The sequence below is a fragment of the Schistocerca serialis genome, chromosome 4 (genome assembly GCF_023864345.2).
Source record: "Schistocerca serialis cubense isolate TAMUIC-IGC-003099 chromosome 4, iqSchSeri2.2, whole genome shotgun sequence".
In the NCBI taxonomy this organism is placed as follows: Eukaryota; Metazoa; Arthropoda; class Insecta; order Orthoptera; family Acrididae; genus Schistocerca; species Schistocerca serialis.
In genome coordinates, this window is record NC_064641.1 from 668,426,023 (window position 1) to 668,444,828 (window position 18,806).

Sequence of the window (18,806 nt, forward strand, 5' to 3'; positions counted from 1 at the left end):
TTCACTTTTGGAAACATCCCTGGAAATTTTTTTCCTGAACTGTGTTAAGGACGCTCTCTGTATTTGCTTGCATGTCCTCAGTCGACTCAAATCGGTTCCCTTTCGGTGAAAATTTCAGTTTAGGAAACAGGTAGATGTCCACAGGGGCCAAATCAGGGGAATATGGCGGTTGTGGAAGCACAGGAATGTTGAATTTGGTCAAAAATTTAACGATGGAGAAGGCACGATGAGCCGGAGCATTGTCATGGTGTAGCACCCAACTCCTGTCTTCCCACAATGCAGGAATTTTCTTCCGCACCTTTTCGCGCAGACGCTCAAGGACACATTTGTTGTATTTCTGGTTAATTGTCTGTCCTCCAGGGGTAAATTCATGACGCACAATACCGGTAGAATCTAAAAAAAATCACCAATATTGTTTTCAACTTCGACCGACTTTGCTGTGCTTTTTTCGGTCGTGGGGAACCTGGAGTCTTCCACTGCGAAGACTGCACTTTGGTTTCAGGATCATATCCAAATACCCACTATTCGTCACCTGTAATTACCCTACATAACAAATCTGAGTCATTTTTAGTCCGATTAACCAGTTCTTGGCGCACTTCAAGTCACTTGACAAAACTTTTAGAATGAATTTTGCGAACACTCGACGCACGTTCAGATTTTCAGCTGAAATTGACTGAACGGCATAGAAACTTAAATTAAGTTCATCAGCCATCTCTCTAATAGTAAGTCTACTATCAGAGGGTGCTAAGTTGCGAACTTCCACAACATTTACATTCAGAGGTGGAAGGACGGCCGGACCGTGGGTCATCTTCAAATGATTCGTGGCCATTTTTAAATCTGTTGAACCATACAAAAACATTTGACTGGTTCATAAAATTATCTCCAAAAGCTGTTTTAATAGTTTGTAAGTCTCAAAAGCTGATTTCCTGGTTTTAAAACAAAATTTCACCTAAACTCGTTGCTCCGTTTTTACGTTCATTTTCACGCAACAGATTCCGACAACAAGCCCTAACAGACCCGCACTCAACCAGCTGCCACAACGAGCTGTTTGTCAGAGGGCGTTCAAGGACAAGGCAATAACTCACTTCTAACCCTCCGTGTACCTGCTTGTCAAACCAGTAAGCAATAGCGGATCCATTCTTAAAACTTTCCAGTCACACCTCGTATATAGGGTCTCAGAATTCCAACTACGTACTCTGGAACAGCCTCGCTTTCTACCATTACACAGGGCATTTTACAGTTCTATTACCGGCTTCTAGCGGTTTCTCAGTCGACCTAGATAAAAGTTCCATGTCCAGATAAGTACTGTTTGGATGAAAAATAACTTTGGATATTGAATCACTTTCAAATCCCCCCCCCCCCCCCCCCCCCTTCACGGTACGCACACAGCTGAGACCTATGTGGTCTACAGGAGCCCTTGGCGTTTTAAATGTTTCCAGCAGCTCTTCAAAGTCGAGAGTGGGTTGCGCCTGTGGAACATCAGTCAATCCCCCTAGTTCCAAGTGTGTGTCTTTCTCAGCCGTTGTTGTAGTCGTATGAAACTGGTATGTGGAGGCAAAATTACTACAAACGACGGTCTCTTTACAGTTTGTGTGCCTACTGTGAAGCGAAAGATTTGAAAATCTTCAGATCTTGATACTTATTTTATATCGAAACAGTAAGTTTCTGGACAGAGATTCCGTATCAGATTACCAAGTGAGTCCCCTCCACGATCCCTAGAAGCCTGTGATAAGAATTGTGAAAAATTTTTATGTAGAAGGACAGAAATATTTCCAACAACAGCTCCGTCGCAGCATAGCTTAGGATCATCTTAGCTATTAATACACGTTCGGGTTCCGTCCACAGTGACGCCTGGCAGCGGCACTAGTGACTGGGAGCGTCCACAGAAGGCTGCCGCTCGGTTTCCGGAAGCAGGCTCTGGACAGCACATGATCATCCATCTGGAAGAAATGCGATCCCACTTGCCCGACTTACGGAAAAGATTGACGAATTGTGGACATCGGCAGTTGTCACTTGACAAGCGGTAACCAGTAACCACCGCCTGAGGATGTCGAAAAGTGGATTTGAAAAACGGTAGTGGGGCCTACAAAAGACGATCAGGTGGCCAACCAGAGACCCATGCACTGAAGATGTACCCACCGCCTATGTTTGGCGTCAACATGCAGTAACCACTCACAGATGGCAAGTGGTATCACTAGCCATGGAGGATGCGTAAAGAGGTCTGGAGGACGCGGACAAACAGCGCAGTCTTTGTAGTAATGTCGAAACGGAACCATTTATCGGGCGTTCGAAAGGTCGTCGTCATTGTCTGTAGGCCTGAGGGTGGAGGAATTTCTCAAACGGTTACGTTTGTAAACTGATCGCGTGCCGCCGTGGTTGAAGAATACCGTGCATGGCAAGATGGTGTTATCCAAAATTGGCGCCGAGGCAGCTGAGGTGCACCACAGGTCATACATGGCAGTAGTGAGCAACGGCTGGTGAGATGTGTACGGGTGAACAGCTGTGCAACAGTTGAGCAGCTGATCGCCCAGATGAATCAAGGGACTACCAATACAGTCTTCTCAAAGATCGATCAGCGGATGTTGGGCCTCTGCAGCAGTCACCTCGTTCATGCACCCATGAAGACTGCTGTTAATGCGGAATGAAGGCTGGAGTTTGCGCGCCAGTACCGCAACAGGTGGTCCAGAGACTGGCGACAGGTGCTCTTTACACGTGAATCACGTTCTATGCTCCGTCAGACATACAGCCGTATGCGTGTATGGGGTGAAACGTCTGAAAGCAAACATTCTGCAACCAGGCGAGAACATTATGGTCGGAGGAATGTTTTCTTCCTGGAGGGCACAATGGATCAGGTTACAATGCATTAAAACAAGTGCGTACCTTTCTTTGGGGTTCATGGTTCAAATGGCTCTGAGCACTATGGGACTTAACATCTGAGTTCATCAACCCCCTAAAGTTAGAACTACTTTAACCTAAGTAACCGAAGGACATCACACACATCCATGCCCGAGGTAGAATTCGAACCTGCGACCGTATCGGTCGCGCGGTTCCAGACTGAAGCGCCTAGAACCGCTCGGCCACCCTGGCCAGCTCTTTGGGGTTCATGTCCACCCCTACATCCGGTTTGTTTTTCCAAGTCTCGACGGCATCTACCAGCTGGATAATGGAACATGTGACACAGGTCGCAGTGCACCTGCGTGGTTCGCAGAGGACCATGGTGAGTTTACCCTGCTCCCCTGGTCACCAAACCCCCCAAATTAAAACCCAATTGAAAACATGAGGGACCTTCTCTATTGGGCTGTTCATGCCCTGGACAGTTCATACGTTGGCGAAAATACATGTTTAATTCCGGAGACACCTATAAAACGTCATCCGAAATTGTGCTAAATGGATTATCTGAAAATTATTTCGAGCAATTAGTTCATGAGTCCTCTCGAACATTAAACGGTTGTGAAAACACAACTAACCTCTAAGCAAAAAACAATCCTGAGCTAATAACAAGCATAAGAACGGATACAGGAATTAGTGGACACAGGTTTGTCGTAGCGAGACTGAATACCGAAACTACAAAATCCTTCAAAAGTAAACGAAAAATATACCTATTCAGAAAAGCAGATAAAAATTTTCTTTGACATCTTCCTGGGAGACAATATCCACTCCCTCCAAATTGACAGTGAAGGTGTAGACCAGACGTGGTTTGAATTCAATAGTGTATACAGCAACTGAGAGATTCATACAAAATAAATTAACAAACGATGAAGCTGATTCCCCTTCGAACACAAAACGGTTCCGAACAGTGTTGCAGAAACAACGAAAAAAGCACGCCAAATTCAAACGAACGCAAAATCCTTAAGATTGGTGATCTTTCACAGATGCTCGAAATTTTGCGCGGACTTCAGTGCGAGATGCTTATAGTAGTTTCTATAACGAAGCTTAGTCTCGAATCCTGGCAGGAAATCCAAAGAGATTCTGGTGGTACATAAAGAATGCTTGCACCAAGACACAATCAGTGCCTTTTCTGAGCCACAGCAATAGAAATACTATACTTGACAGAGCATATACAAACTCTCGCTCGACGAAAGATCCGTACCCAAAGACTGGAAAGCTGTACAGGTCAGACCAGTATTCAAGAAAGGCAACAGCAGTAATCCACTAAATTATAGTGCCATATCATTAACGTCCATATGATGCAGGATTTTGGAACATACTTTTTGTTCGAACACTGTGAATTACCTCGAAGATAACAGTCTAAAAAATGGTTCAAATGGCTCTGAGCACTATGGGACTTAATTTCTGAGGTCATCAGTCCCCTATAACTTAGAACTACTTAGACCTAACTAACCTAAGGACATCACACACATCCATGCCCGAGGCAGGATTCGAACCTGCGACCGTAGCGGTCGTGCGGTTCCAGACTGTAGCGCCAAGAACCGCTAGGACACTCCGGCCAGCGTAACAGTCTACTGACACACAGTCAACACTCATTTAAAAACCCTCGTTCTTGTGAAACACAACGAGCTCTTTACTCACCCAAGTGTTGAGTACTGCCGACAAGGGATTTCAAATTGATTCCGTGTTTCTAGACTTCCAGAAGGCTTTTGACACTGTACCACACAAGCGACTCGCAGTGAAACCGCGTGCTTATGGAATATCGTCTCCGGTACGTGACTGGATTCGTGATTTCCTGCCAGAAAGGACACAGTTCGTGGTAATTAACGGAAAGTCATCGAGTAAAACAGAAGTGATTTCTGGAGTTCACCAGGGTAGTGTTATAGACCATCTGCTGTTACTTATCTATGTAAACGACTTATGAGACAATCTGAGCAGCCGTCTTAGGTTACTTCCAGATGATGCTGTCGTTTATCTTCTTGTAAAGTCATCGCAAGATCAAGTCAAATTGAAAAACGATTTAGAATAGATATCTGTATGGTGCGAAAATTGGCAATTGACCGTAAATAATTAAAAGTTTGAGGTGATCCACATGCGTGCTAAAAAGAATCCGTTAAACTTCGGTTACACGATAAATCAATTAAACCAAAAGCCCGTAAAATTCACATAAATACCTAGGAATTATAATTACAAACAACTTAAATGGGAAAGAACAGATAGAAAATTTTGTGGGGAAGGCGAACAAAAGACTGCGTTTTACTGGCAGAACACTTAGAAGAGTCAACAGTCAACCAAAGGGATCGCGTACCCTTCGCTTGTACGTCTTATTTTGGAGTACTGCTGCGCGGATTGGGATCCTTACCACATGGGATTAACAAAGTACACCGAGAAAGTTCAACGAAGAGCAGCACGTTTTGTGTTATCGAGAAATAGGGAAGAGAGTCTCACGTACATGATACGGGAATTGGGGTGGACAACATTAAAACAGAGGCAATTCTCGTTGCGGTCGGTTCTTCTCACGAAGTTTCAGTCAGTAACTTCCTCGCTGGAATTCGAAAATATTTTGTCAACGCCGACCTACGTAAGGAGAAACGATCGGCATTTCTTGCGGATGACCTTGCCTCCCCTTCTGGAAGAAGTGGCATTGAGGATTCGAAGAATTATGTGGCTGCTACAGGATGGTGCTCCAGCCCACGTCGCCGTTAACGTCCGGACGCATCTCAATCGCGTCTTCCGTGATCGACGGATCGGGAGAGGGGTCCAGCTGCATGGCCAGTTAGTTCATCGGATCTCAACCGTGCTGGAACGTGCTATTCGAGTCCAATAATAAGACAGGAAGCAGCAGGGCCATAATTACCAAACATACACAGCTTGTGTTACACACTGTTTCTTAGCTGGCGCAATTTAAATACAATAAAATCGATAAATTTAACAAGCACAAGAAAAGTTTTTCTGAAACCACTGTTCAAATCTGCATAACAAATGCATAAAACATGATGAAAATTTCTATTGGTGTAAATATTTAATACAATTAAAACTTGCGAAACTCAGAACCCGCAAGACTATCCTGTACGGTGAGTTCTCTTTTGCAACATAAATTCATACCAATGTATAACATTAAGGCATAACATAATGCGCACAAGTAACAATAAGGCAACTTCTAAAAGTTGAACGCTCGGTAATGAAGACACCGGGCACACGAACTTCTGACAAAGGAATAATCCAGTTGTTGCCAATCCAAGTATGCACTAATTAAATAACAAACAATTAATAAAAAACAGCGTCTCAGCATCTAAACAATCCCTGAGGTCATACGCACACGAAGTCCTCCTTCATAAGAACTAAACATCACAATCAGCATACAATGTACAAATATGATACAAATGGCTGACAAGGGAATGCAGAATTAATAAGGCGGAACCTCCAGAAATCTTATCAGGTACTAATTACAGAGTGACCCAGTTTCACAAGTTGAAATTCATATTTAGAGTGAAAGGTACATCCGTCAAGGTGGCGGAGGATCGAGCTACAAAGTTGAGTGACCTGACAGAGCCAGGAACGAAGAGAACAGGAGGAGATCGACACAGAAGGCCAGGAATATGGAGCCTGGTCTAACGAAACACAGTTCCACTGGCAATGGCCAAGTCGTCAAGCCCCGGTGCCACGTCCCACCATACCGGAGGAAATACGCTGCGCTCCGCCCAACTGAAACAAAAATCAACTACAACAGCACACTTTCACTTGCACATTCATATTACAAAAAAATAAAACATAACATTAAAACGAGAACGCTCGTCGATTTTTCTTCTTTTTAAAGTCAACCCTTAAGAATTCATTTAAACGCTGCAATACACTCGTAAATAAGATTGTTGCTTGAAACGTAATAGCATCAGCTGCGTATTACCTTAAACGGGCAAGAGCCCTCCAGGACTACACTTTCATGGAATCTGATGTAGTTTTACACATGGTATTTCGTTACTCATTAATTAAGGTGCAAATTTTGGTACTTAATCACCAAGGTTACAACAATTTTAGATATACCATCACCCAATAATGAAGAGCTCACTGAGATTCCTTACGTGTAGCTGTATATACTTCACCAAGTGGTAGGAAACCAAGATGGAAAGCCCAAGTCCCGTTATCATATCACGTGTGACATAAATCTGACATGTCAGCCTCGTCACTGAAGACAACGTTAATTAACCATTAACAAATATATATAAGCAAACAGTTACACTTGTTGAAATCGAACACACACTATACGCCCAGGCGAACGATTAATACCGGGCGACGCTCCGGCAAGCTCTTCTTCTCAACATGCAGTGCGTGGCCAAAAAAGCCAAAAACTACACCTCGTGCTATAACCCAAAACCTTTCCTCCGTCTCCGGCCGCAACACTCCAGTAATACCACGCGCAATGTGCATGCGCACCAAATAAGGGTCAATCTCCCGACCGTGTTGTAACCGCAACCGACAGACCTCACAGAAAGAGGTGCTACCTCGACGCTGCAGACTTAAATAGCCGAACTCGCGATGGCAAAGCGAAATTGATGGCAAAGATGACACTAGAAGAGAGGGGTACTGGTGCCAGCTGCACAAACTATCACGTGCGATTTCTGATCATGGGGCCATCTCAAAAGTATCGTGCATTCAGAGACCATTCCAGATGTGGAGATATCAGAGCAGCATATTCATGCTGCCTTTGACGCTGTTTGGACGCACCCTGGCAGATGTGTACGTGTGAGACAGATCATACAAAGCCACGTATACACATGCGCTGAGGCACGTGGAAACCATATTCAACACATACTGTAACTGTGGCTGCATGGACAACACGAATTTGATCCAGTCTCTGTATGATTGAACAAATGGTCTCTAGCATGAGAACCATGCATCTCCGGACATAAGTTCAATAAGCCTTTTTTGTTTCGTATCCTCAACCCATGAACCACAGACCTTGCCGTTGGTGGGGAGGCTTGCGTGCCTCAGCGATACAGATAGGCGTACCGTAGGTGCAACCACAACGGCGGGGTATCTGTTGAGAGGCCAGACAAACGTGTGGTTCCTGAAGAGGGGCAGCAGCCTCTTCAGTAGTTGCAGGGGCAACAATCTGGATGATTGACTGATCTGGCCTTGTAACACTAACCAAAACGGCCTTGCTGTGCTGGTACTGCGAACGGCTGAAAGCAAGCCGTAATTTTTCCCGAGGACATGCAGCTTTACTGTATGGTTAAATGATGATGTCGGCCTCTTGGGTAAAATATTCCGGAGGTAAAATAGTCCCCCATTCGGATCTCCAGGCGGGAACTACTCAGGAGGACGATGTTGATAAATGGCGTTTTACGGATCGGAGAGTGGAATGTCGGATCCCCTAATCGGGCAAGTAGGTTAGAAAATTTGAAAAGGGAAATGGATAGGTTAAAGCAAGACATCATGGAAATTAGTTAAGTTCGGTGGCAGGAGGAACAATACTTCTGGTCAGGTGAATACAATGTTATAAGTACAAAATCAAATAGGGGTGATGTAGGAGTAGATGTAATAATCAATTAAAAAATAGGAGCATGGGTCAGCTACTACGAACAGCATAGTGAACGCATTACCGTAGTCAAGATAGACACGAAGCCCATACCTACCACAGTAGTACAAGTTTATATGCTAACTAGCTCCGCAGATAACGAAGAGATTGAAGAACTGTATGAGGTAAATGAAATTTTTCAGAGAGTGAAGGGAGAGGACAATTTGATAGTCATGGGGGCCTGGAATTCGAAAGTAGGAAAAGGAAGATATGGACAGCTAACATTTGGTTTAAGAATCACTAAAGAATGTTATATACGTGGGAGATGCCTGGAGACCCTAGAAGGTTTCAGATAGATTGTATAATGGTAAGACAGAGATTTAGGAACCAGGTTTTAAACTGTAAGACATTTCCAGGGGCAGATGTGGACTCTGACCACAATCTATTGGTTATGAACTGTAGATTAAAACTGGAGACGCTGCAAAAAGTTGGGAATTTAAAGAGATGGGGCCTGGATAAACTGACTGAACCAGAGGTTGTAGAGAGGTTCAGGGGGAGCATTAGCGAACGACTGACAAGAATGGGGAAAGAAATACAGTAGAAGAAGAATGGGTAGCTTTGAGAGATGAAATAGTGAAGGCAGCAGAGGATCAAGTAGGTAATAAGACGAGGCCTAGCAGAAATCCTTGCGTAACAGAAGATATATTGAATTTAACTGGTGAAAGGAGAAAATATAAAAATGCAGTAAATGAAGCAGGTAAAAAGGAATACAAACGTCTCAAAAGTGAGATCGACAGGAAGTGCAAAATGGCTAAGCAGGGCTTTGTAGAGGCATATATCACCAGGGGTAAGATAGATACTGCCTACCGAAAAAATTAAACAGACATTTGGAGAAGAGAGAACCACTTGTACGAATATCAAGAGCTCAGATGGAAACCAAGTTCTAAGCAACGAATGGAAAGCAGAAAGATGGAAGGAGTATATAGAGGGTCTATACAAGGGCAATGCACTTGAGGGCAATATTATGGAAATGAAAGAGGACGTAACTGAAGTTGAAATGGGAGATATGATACAGCGTGAGTAATTGGACAGAGTACTGAAGGACCAAAAGTCGAAACAAGGCCCAGGGAGTAGACCACATTCCATTAGAACTACAGATAGCCTTGGGAGATCCAGCCCAGACAAAACTCTACCATCTGGTGAGCAAGGCGAAATACCCTCAAACTACAAGAAGAATATAATAATTCCATTCCCAAAGAAAGCAGGTGTTGACATGTGAAAATTACCGAACTATCAGTTTAATAAGTCACGGCTGCAAAATACTAACACGAATTCTTTACAGACGAAAGGAAAAACTGGTAGGAGCCGACCGTGGGGAGGATGTTTGGATTCCATAGAAATAATGGAAAACGTGAAGCAAACTCACCCTACGACTTATATTAGAAGATAGATTAAGGAAAGGCAAACCTACGTTTCTAGCATTTGTAGACTTCGAGAAAGCTTTTGACAACGTTGACTGGATTACTCTCTTTCAAAATCTGAAGGTGGCGATGGTAAAATACAGGGAGCGAAAGGCTATTTACAATTTGTACAGAAACCAGATAGTTATAAGAGTCGAGGGGCATGAAAGGGAAGTAGTGATTGGGAAGAAAGTGAGACAGTGCTGTAGGCAGTGTTGTAGGCTATCCCCGATGTTATTCAATCTGTATATTGAGCAAACAGTATAGGAAACGAAAGAAAAATTTGCAGTAGGAATTAAAATCAATGGGTAAGAAATAAAATCGTTGAGGTTCGCCGATGACATTGTAATTCTGTCAGAGACAGCAAAGGACCTGGAAGAGCTGTTGAACGGAATGGACAGTGTCTAGAAAGGAGGATGTAAGATAAACATCAACAAAAGAAAAACAAGGATAATGGAATGTAGTCGAATGTATTCGAATTAAATCTGGTTATGCTGAGGGAATTAGATTAGGAAATGAGACAATTAAAGTAGTAGATGAGTTTTGCTATTTGGGGAGCAAAATCAGTGATGATTGTCGAATCAGAGAGGATATAAAATGTAGAATGGCAATGGCAAGGAAAGCGTTTCTGAAGAGGAGAAATTTGCTAACATCGGGTATAGATTTAAGTGTCTGGAAGTCGTTTCTAAAAGTGTTTGTTGGAGTGTAGCCATGTATGGAACTGAAACGTGGACGATAAATAGTTTAGACAAGAAGAGAATAGAAGCTTTCGAAATGTGGTGCCACAGAAGAATACTGAAGATTAGATGGGTAGATCGCATAGCTAATGAGAAGGTATTGAACAGAATTGGAGAGAGTTAAAATTGTGGCACAACTTGACTAGAAGAAGGGATCGGTTGGTAGGGCATATTCTGAGGCATCAAGGGATCACCAATTTAGTATTGGAGGGCAGTATGGAGGGAAAAATCGTAGAGGGACACCAGGAGATATATTTACTAAGCAGATTCAAAAGGATGTAGGTTGCAGTTGGTACTGGGTGATGAAAAAGCTTGCACAGGACAGAGTAGCATGGAGAGCTGCATCAAACCAGTGTCTGGACTGAAGACCACAACAACAACATCTTCTCATCGATAAGTCCCTAGAGTTTGTACACGGTGGAAAAAAATCACCCTACATGTATACATATATCCGTCGAAACGTTTATTGGATGACGTGTAAAGCTTTTTGATTCATTTCGGTTCTCAGACTTTTTTAGATTTTTGGTATAACGTTTTCCCTTTATAGATTACATATATATTTACATTTTTCATATTTTAAAAACATGTAACCTGTGTGTTCCCGAATGTTCCTTACAGCGCCTTGTAAAAATTTGAAGCGCATCAGTCAAGAACTTTTCAAGATGTTTGGTGTCAACATTTCCCCTTTACGTATTACGCATAAATTTAAACGCTATATACATTAAACTGTATATAGCCTATGTCGGTCCGAATGTTCATTAGATATTGTATAAAATTCTGAAGTAAATAGGTGAAGTACATTTCCAGATATTTGGTATCACCGTTAGATAGCGACTAGTGTTGATACAGTAGTATAGAAACACATTTATATGCTATATATATTAAATATAGCCTATGTCTGTCCGAATTCTCGGTAGTGCATGCGCAAAAGTTTGACGTAAATTGGTCAGGAACTTTTCGAGGTTGTTGGAAATAAACATTACATACGATATGTGGTAATAAATAAACAGGAGTTGTGCTTTAATTCTTGAGTGAAAAATTTACGAAACTGAAATGTTGTTCCCTTCGATGTAGTCCTCTCCCTGATGGGTGCACCGGCCCATGCAAATTGTTGTAAGCAGTGCTGCAACTAACTATTGCCACCAAGAATAACACCGAAAGTATTGATAAGAGCTGAAAAGTTTGCGGGACAAACGTTGCATATGATTACGTGGGCCATAATATCTTCGTTTTTTGTTGCTGGGTGGGGTAGCTTTAGAGATATGAAGGTGAACTTTGTTTTTTTAAATGGATTGCTATAGTTGGGTTCTCATTTTCTGATATCGGCTATTGAGACGAATCCAGTGATGTGTAATAGTAAAGTCTCTAACGCTCAACGAAGGTCATAAAGGTGGCATGAACTTCCATTTACAGAAGGTGTTCGAAGTGATGACCACTGATATCGATGCAGTGCTGCGATCTTCTTCTTATGGGTTTAGTGGTATTCCTTATCACTTCGGCACTTACCGAAGCACATACTCTGACACGGCTCTCTCGTATATCGTGCAAATAGTAAATATTAGCCGAATATGGCGTATCCATCTAACGTGCCTTTGACGTGTGAACACCATTCGACGCTTTCACAATACAACACTGATAGGAACTGTAAGACTAGCATCGTCGAATCAAACGAATGTGAATTTCTATTCCTTCGAACAACAATCGATATGCTTCTCATTTACGGAGAATGCCAACGAAATTCATTGAGAGCTAGAGGCTTACACGCTGCCAGATATCCGCAACGAACTCACCCTACACATCGTGCATTTAAATAATTGAGAATACCTGCGTCTTTAACGCATAGGAAACGTGTCAGGCAAAGGAAAGTTTCTAACGAGGAAACGGAAATTGGTACTCTTGTTACTGTGGTTCGAGATCTTTGTTAGTTCGCGTCAAATCGCAAGGGAACCTGGCATGAGGCAAAGTAGTGTGGTTCGTGTTCTGCATCGCCATAAATATCATCCTTACCATATCAGTCTCCACCAAGAATCAACTGGTACGGATTGTATGCGTCGCATTGAATTCTACCGATGGGCTCAACTTCAGATTCAAAGGGATGACATATTTATTAATTTTATTTTATTTACTGACAGGGCTACATTCACGAACCATGAAAATGTTAATTTGCATACCATGCACTATTTGCAAGCTGTAAATCCATGTTGTACACCATAAAGCGTGGTCGGTGAATGTATGGTGTGGGATTCTGGAGGACAGAATTATAGGCCCCTTTTTCATAGAAGGAAATCTTAATAGTAGGAAGTACACCACACTCCTGCAAGAAATATTAGGTCTGTTATTGGAAGAAATACCTTTAGGAACAAGGAACAGAATGTGGTACCAACACGATGGGTATCCGACACATTTTTCACTGATGGCTAGAAATGAGTTGCAGAGACAGTTCCCAACTCGTTGGACTGGAGGCGGAGGAGATGTGTCATGGCTGGCTCTTCGTCAGACTTGACGCCGCCAGATTTTTTCTTGTGAGGATTCGTAAAAGACATTGTTTATAAAGACGTTCCAGCTACACCTGAGGATGTACGAGAGAGAACTGTCAGATCATGTGCTTCGATAAGTGTCCATGTGATAAGAAATACCATTCTCTCCATGATAAGAAGATTGCAGCACTGCACTGATACCAACGGCCATCACTTCGAACACCTTCTGTAAATGGACGTTCATGCCACATTTGCGACCTTCGTTGACCTTTAGAGACCTTACTGTTACACATCATTGGATTCGTCTCGATAGCCGCTATCAGAAAATAAGCACCAAACTATAGCATCAGATTAAAAAAAATAAGTTGACGTATATTTTTGGTAACAGTGTCTTTATCTACGTTACTAAAATAGATTTGCAGATTATTACAATCGTACACATCCTTCACACATTAAAAGTAGGTGTTATGGCAGGTTATATTAGAGCAGATGGGTAAGACAGACATTAACAAAGTACCACCTCCTCCCCCTCTCTCGTATGCGAACTATGGATGGTCGTTTTCCTCTAACAGTACAGTAAAAACAGCCTGGAGACAAAGAAAATTAATTACGTTACTTTATCTAATCTAGCAGATAATTATAACTTTTAATACAGATCGTTTTATTAGTGTTGCTATGCTCTCTCCCGTGAATTCTATATGTTGTAATGGTCGGTAGGTGACTGCAGTTCACTTGACTACGCGCTCAGCCTGGCAGAAACATGGCGGCCGCCGGACGACTTGTTCACTTCCTATTCGGCCTCTCTAGGAAGAGATCGGCAGGAGCGACCTCTACTGAGCGGCGTTACAGGAGTTACACGTATGCAGAGCTGTGGACGGCCACTTTGTTCGCCGTTCGGCATGGCAGAGTGGTGAACAGGTCTCCTAATAAAGCAGAACCTCAGTACGTGCTACACGGCCCATGCTTATGCTAATGGGTTTCTAGTCTGGGACTATGAACTTTCGCTCGCGATGACTTGTTATTGGATTCCCGTTGGTCCGCCGATTCAGTTGCTCTCGGCTCACGGGCTTGGCTATAGGTGACGCCCTCAGTTGGTGCTCCAGCGGTCTCACCACGTCACCAAGTGAAGATTAGATTTTCGCTCCTCCACGCAATTGCGTCTCTAAAGTGAACTATCGACATAGGTAGTAGAGCGACTGAGCAATGGTCCGGCTTCCGACTAAATGCCCATAGAACACTCCACGTCTACGGAATGGGACGAAGGCAACGTCACCGTGCTGTGTTCTCACCGGATAGAATGTCAACACAATGTCACTTCACTTAGCTCAGTATTGAAAGACGAAGCTGAGGGTATGAGATATCTTCCGTAATACAAAATTCCGAGTACAATATCAGAATTAAGAAACTAACAATGAGAGTTTATTACTGGTCACAGCAAAATTAGTAACTGACATGGTAATGTTTATATGCTGTACCGCTGACACGTGATACAGCAGAGTAAGTGTCGCACTGACATTTTAAGATCACGACACTTACTTTGTAGAGGAAATACACATGGTTTATCATAATTAATGATGTAGATGCACACGATTGAAAGTACACGTTACTATAAGCAAAAACGTCTGAGTAAACATGGGCTCTAAAGCTTACCATACGAGCTATGAGCACTTCTCCGTTTTCAGTACTGTAAACAAACCTCTTCTGCTGCAAGCTCTTCGCTTTTCACATTTTGGGAGGAGGTAGTATGAATTAAAACAGGAAAACATATAAAAAAACATTCAACAGCCAAGATAGCATAACATATTTCTTTATTTAAGACAGCCGGTATTAATAGACTTACCTGTCACATTGAGGTCTGTAAGCAAGTGCATATACTTGGAATATGTCTCATAAGTTAAGATGTACGTTTGATATTAAAGTTTAAGTGGTATCATAAAAACAGGAAGTGGACCTGTACATTTACAAACCTTAAATCTTTCGCGTAAGGCTCAGTGTAAAATGAACATGTTTTACAACAAAAAGATTTTAAGGTATGCAAATGTACACGTCCACTTCAGGTTTATATTATACCGAACTAAAACTTTTATATCAAGTGGTACATCTTAACTTATGAGACAAATTCCATGTGGGCGCTCAGAGTGGCCGTGCGGTTCTAGGTGCTACAGTCTGGAACCGAACGACCGCTACGGTCGCAGGTTCGAATCCTGCCTCGGGCATGGATGTGTGTGATGTCGTTGGGTTAGTTAGGTTTAATTAGTTCTAAGTTCTAGGCGACTGATGACCTCAGATGTTAAGTGCTCAGAGCCATTTGAACCCTATTCCATGTGTATGCACTTACTTACAGGCCTGAAGATGACAGCTAAGTCTACTGAAATTGGCTCTCTTATATAAATAAATATTTCATGAGATCTTGATCTTGACTGTTGAAGGTTTTTTTATTTTTTATTTTTTTTACAATTAAAACAGAGAGCTCTTCAGTACTCTCAAAACGAGGAAATGCAAGGAAAAAATATCTAGTAAGAGTTGGCTCTGAAATGCATACCTGAAGAACTATGAGCACTTGCTCAGTAGAAGAGATGTGTTTCACAACGTCGAAGATGGCGAAGTACCCATAGCCCTTAAGGTATGCACTTTAGAACGCATGTTTATTGATTTTTTTCCCTAGTAATATCGTGTACTTTCAACTGCATGCGTATCAACACACAGATGACAAATGCATAGAAGTCTCTTTTTTTTCACCTTAATCGTTATATTTTTCTTTTTAGTTACCATTTTTCATCGGTGTTAAAAACAGGTTATTTACCGAAAACTGTTGCTTGTTTTTATGTTATTATTCAACGACGAAGTAGGCCTTTTATTTGTACAGGTAATGTAAAATCTAAATATTCTTAGCTTTAAGGCAGTTGGGCTCTATTGTAGATGAACGGTCACAGAAAAAAAATACTGAAAAAGTCATCGTGGAGTATTTTCAGTCTGCCTTGGAAACAAAATAAAAAATACAACACAGACGAAAGCTCGAAATCCACGACTAAAACATGAGTGAGCGCGGCGGGACTTTATTAAATTTCAGTGGTAGCAGACGACGCCATCATTCCACCACAAACGCCAACGCCAAAAACTTTCTTCCCAAGAAACTTTGACGCCGACTTCTCGTTTCGTCCCGTCCCGTTCGTTTCCGTGGACGGCCCGCATGAATGTCGCCATTTGAAAAGCATTGTGAGATGTTTTCACGTTCCGTTCCGTCCCGTCACGTTTCGTTCCGTCCCGTCACGTTTCGTTCCGTCAAGTGTGTGTCGGCCGTAACTTTTATTTGTCCTCTCTGGAAGCTGCCTGAATTAATTTCTCACGCACTTCCTATGCTGCAATGGCTGCTTTCTCATCGGCTCTTGTAGTCGATGACAACAGTATTTAAGACTGTAGATCTGGGATAAACGTCATGTCGAGAATGAGACCACTAGAAACTAAACACAGGCTAGTATTGTGAGGGGGGGGGGGGGGGGGAGGACGAAGTACATTTACTGTCTACTTTTTAAGGAAACCGTTACGGAATTGAATTTAAAATATTTAAGGAAACCAAGGAAAATCGAACTGGAGATGGCCGAACGGGAACTTGAATCGCGGCCATCCTGAATGCCGATTCCGGTATGTGAACCAATGCACACGGAGCCCGAACATTTATTACGGAATCGTTGAATTTCTTAGAAATTAGTTAAAATTTTATGATAAATAGCATTTTTTCGCGCAAACATTAAATACAGTTCAAGTTTCAGTTAATAAAATTTAAAAAAGAAATATTTACGACATAGGGTGGATATATATAGAAATTGGTGCATTTATTTTGTGGTTCAAATGGCTCTAAGCACTATGGGACTTAACATCCGAGGTTATCAGTCCCTACACTTAGAACTGCTTAAACCTAACTAACCTAAGGACACCACACACGTCTATGCCCGAGGCAGGTTTCGAACTTGCGACCGTAGCAGCAGCGCCATTTCTTTTATTTCTGTGGTTTCACGTTGTCTTAGTCTTCAATTTCTGAAACATTTTTAAACACTATACTTAGACTGCTCAACTGAATTATGGGAACATAACTTTGGCGTTCTGCCACACTCCACTGCGCAATAATTATTGTGGACTTGATACGATGCCGAATTATACCTTTATCTTCAAAAACTTAAATACATAACAAAATATCATTACATCCTCATTCCTTTATATGAAAAGAACTGAAATGTCCGGCATGTGTCGAAAAAAAGTAAAAATAATCGTTCATCCCGTTATTATGGGTGCTCTTCATTGGAATTTAAGAGCTTCAATAATGTGTAAATGCTCCTGCTGACACTTGCGCAGCATGCTTGGTATAAGACTGCGGAAGTCAACATGTGGTATCGGTTCCCATTCTTCAGTGAGAGCCAATGTGAGAACTTGAACAGTTCATGATAGAACAGGTCGGCCACGAACACGTCAGTCAAACATATCCCACACATACATGTTAGGTTCAGGTCGGGACTCACCATAGGCTATCAAATTACTTCAATGTCAAGACTTTTGCAAGTCATCCTTGCTGACGACAGCCACATAGGACTAGGCATTAAGTGGAATTCAGGGTCCAGCGGGATCTGTTCTCTGTACTGCTTAGCGGTAAGGCCACCATGGACAACGACAAAGTCCGTATAGCTGTCAACACTAAAGCCTTCCCACAACACCGCAGATATTTTGAAATCTGTCAGATTCCTGGACAATGTCTGGCAGGTACTGCTCATCATCGGTCTTCGCACACCAACATGGCTATCATCTTGGTCGTAAGATATCTGGACTAGTCCGTGAATAATACGTTCCGCCAATGTCGAAGTTGCCGGTTCACAAGGTAACGGCAGAATAGAAGGCGAAGTGCAAGATGAAGTGCCAAGCGGTTCTCGAACAGAACGTCTAGGTCGTATGGCCCTTTCTCGCAACTTGTTCGTTACATTCTGATCGCACTCTGTAGCTCCAGTAACCCTGGTGAGATCGTCTTGCCAGTGCTGTGGCAGCATTCGTACGACGGCGCAACACACAGATGGCCAGATGCCGATCTTCAGGTGGGGTCGTACACAGAAGAGCCAAAGAAACCGGTACACCTGCCTAATATCATGTAGGGCCCCCGCGAGCACGCAGAAGTGCCGCAACACGACGTGGTATGGATTCGACAAATGTCTGAAGTAGTGCTGGAGGTAACTGACACCGTAAATCCTGCAGGGCTGTCCATAAATCCGCAACAGTACGAGGGGGTGGAGATCTCTTCCGAGCAGCACGTTGCAAATTATCCAAGATATGCTCAATAATGTTCATGTCTGGGAATATTAGTTGCTAGTGGAAGTGTTTAAACTCAAAAGAGAGTTCCTGGAGCAATTCTGTAGCAAATTTGGACGAGTGGGGTGTAGCATTGTCCTACTGGAAATGCTTAAGTCCGTCGGAGAGCACAATGGACATGGTTGCATGCGGGTGACCAAACAGGATGCTTACGTACGTGTCATCCGTCGGAGACGTTTGTAGACGTTTGAGGGGTCCCATATCACTCCAACTGCACACACCCCACACCATTATAGAGCCTCCACCAGCTTGAACAATCCCCTGATGGCATGTAGGGTCCATGGATTGACGGCCGGCCGGTGTGGCCGTGCGGTTAAAGGCGCTTCAGTCTGGAACCGCGTGACCGCTACGGTCGCAGGTTCGAATCCTGCTTCGGGCA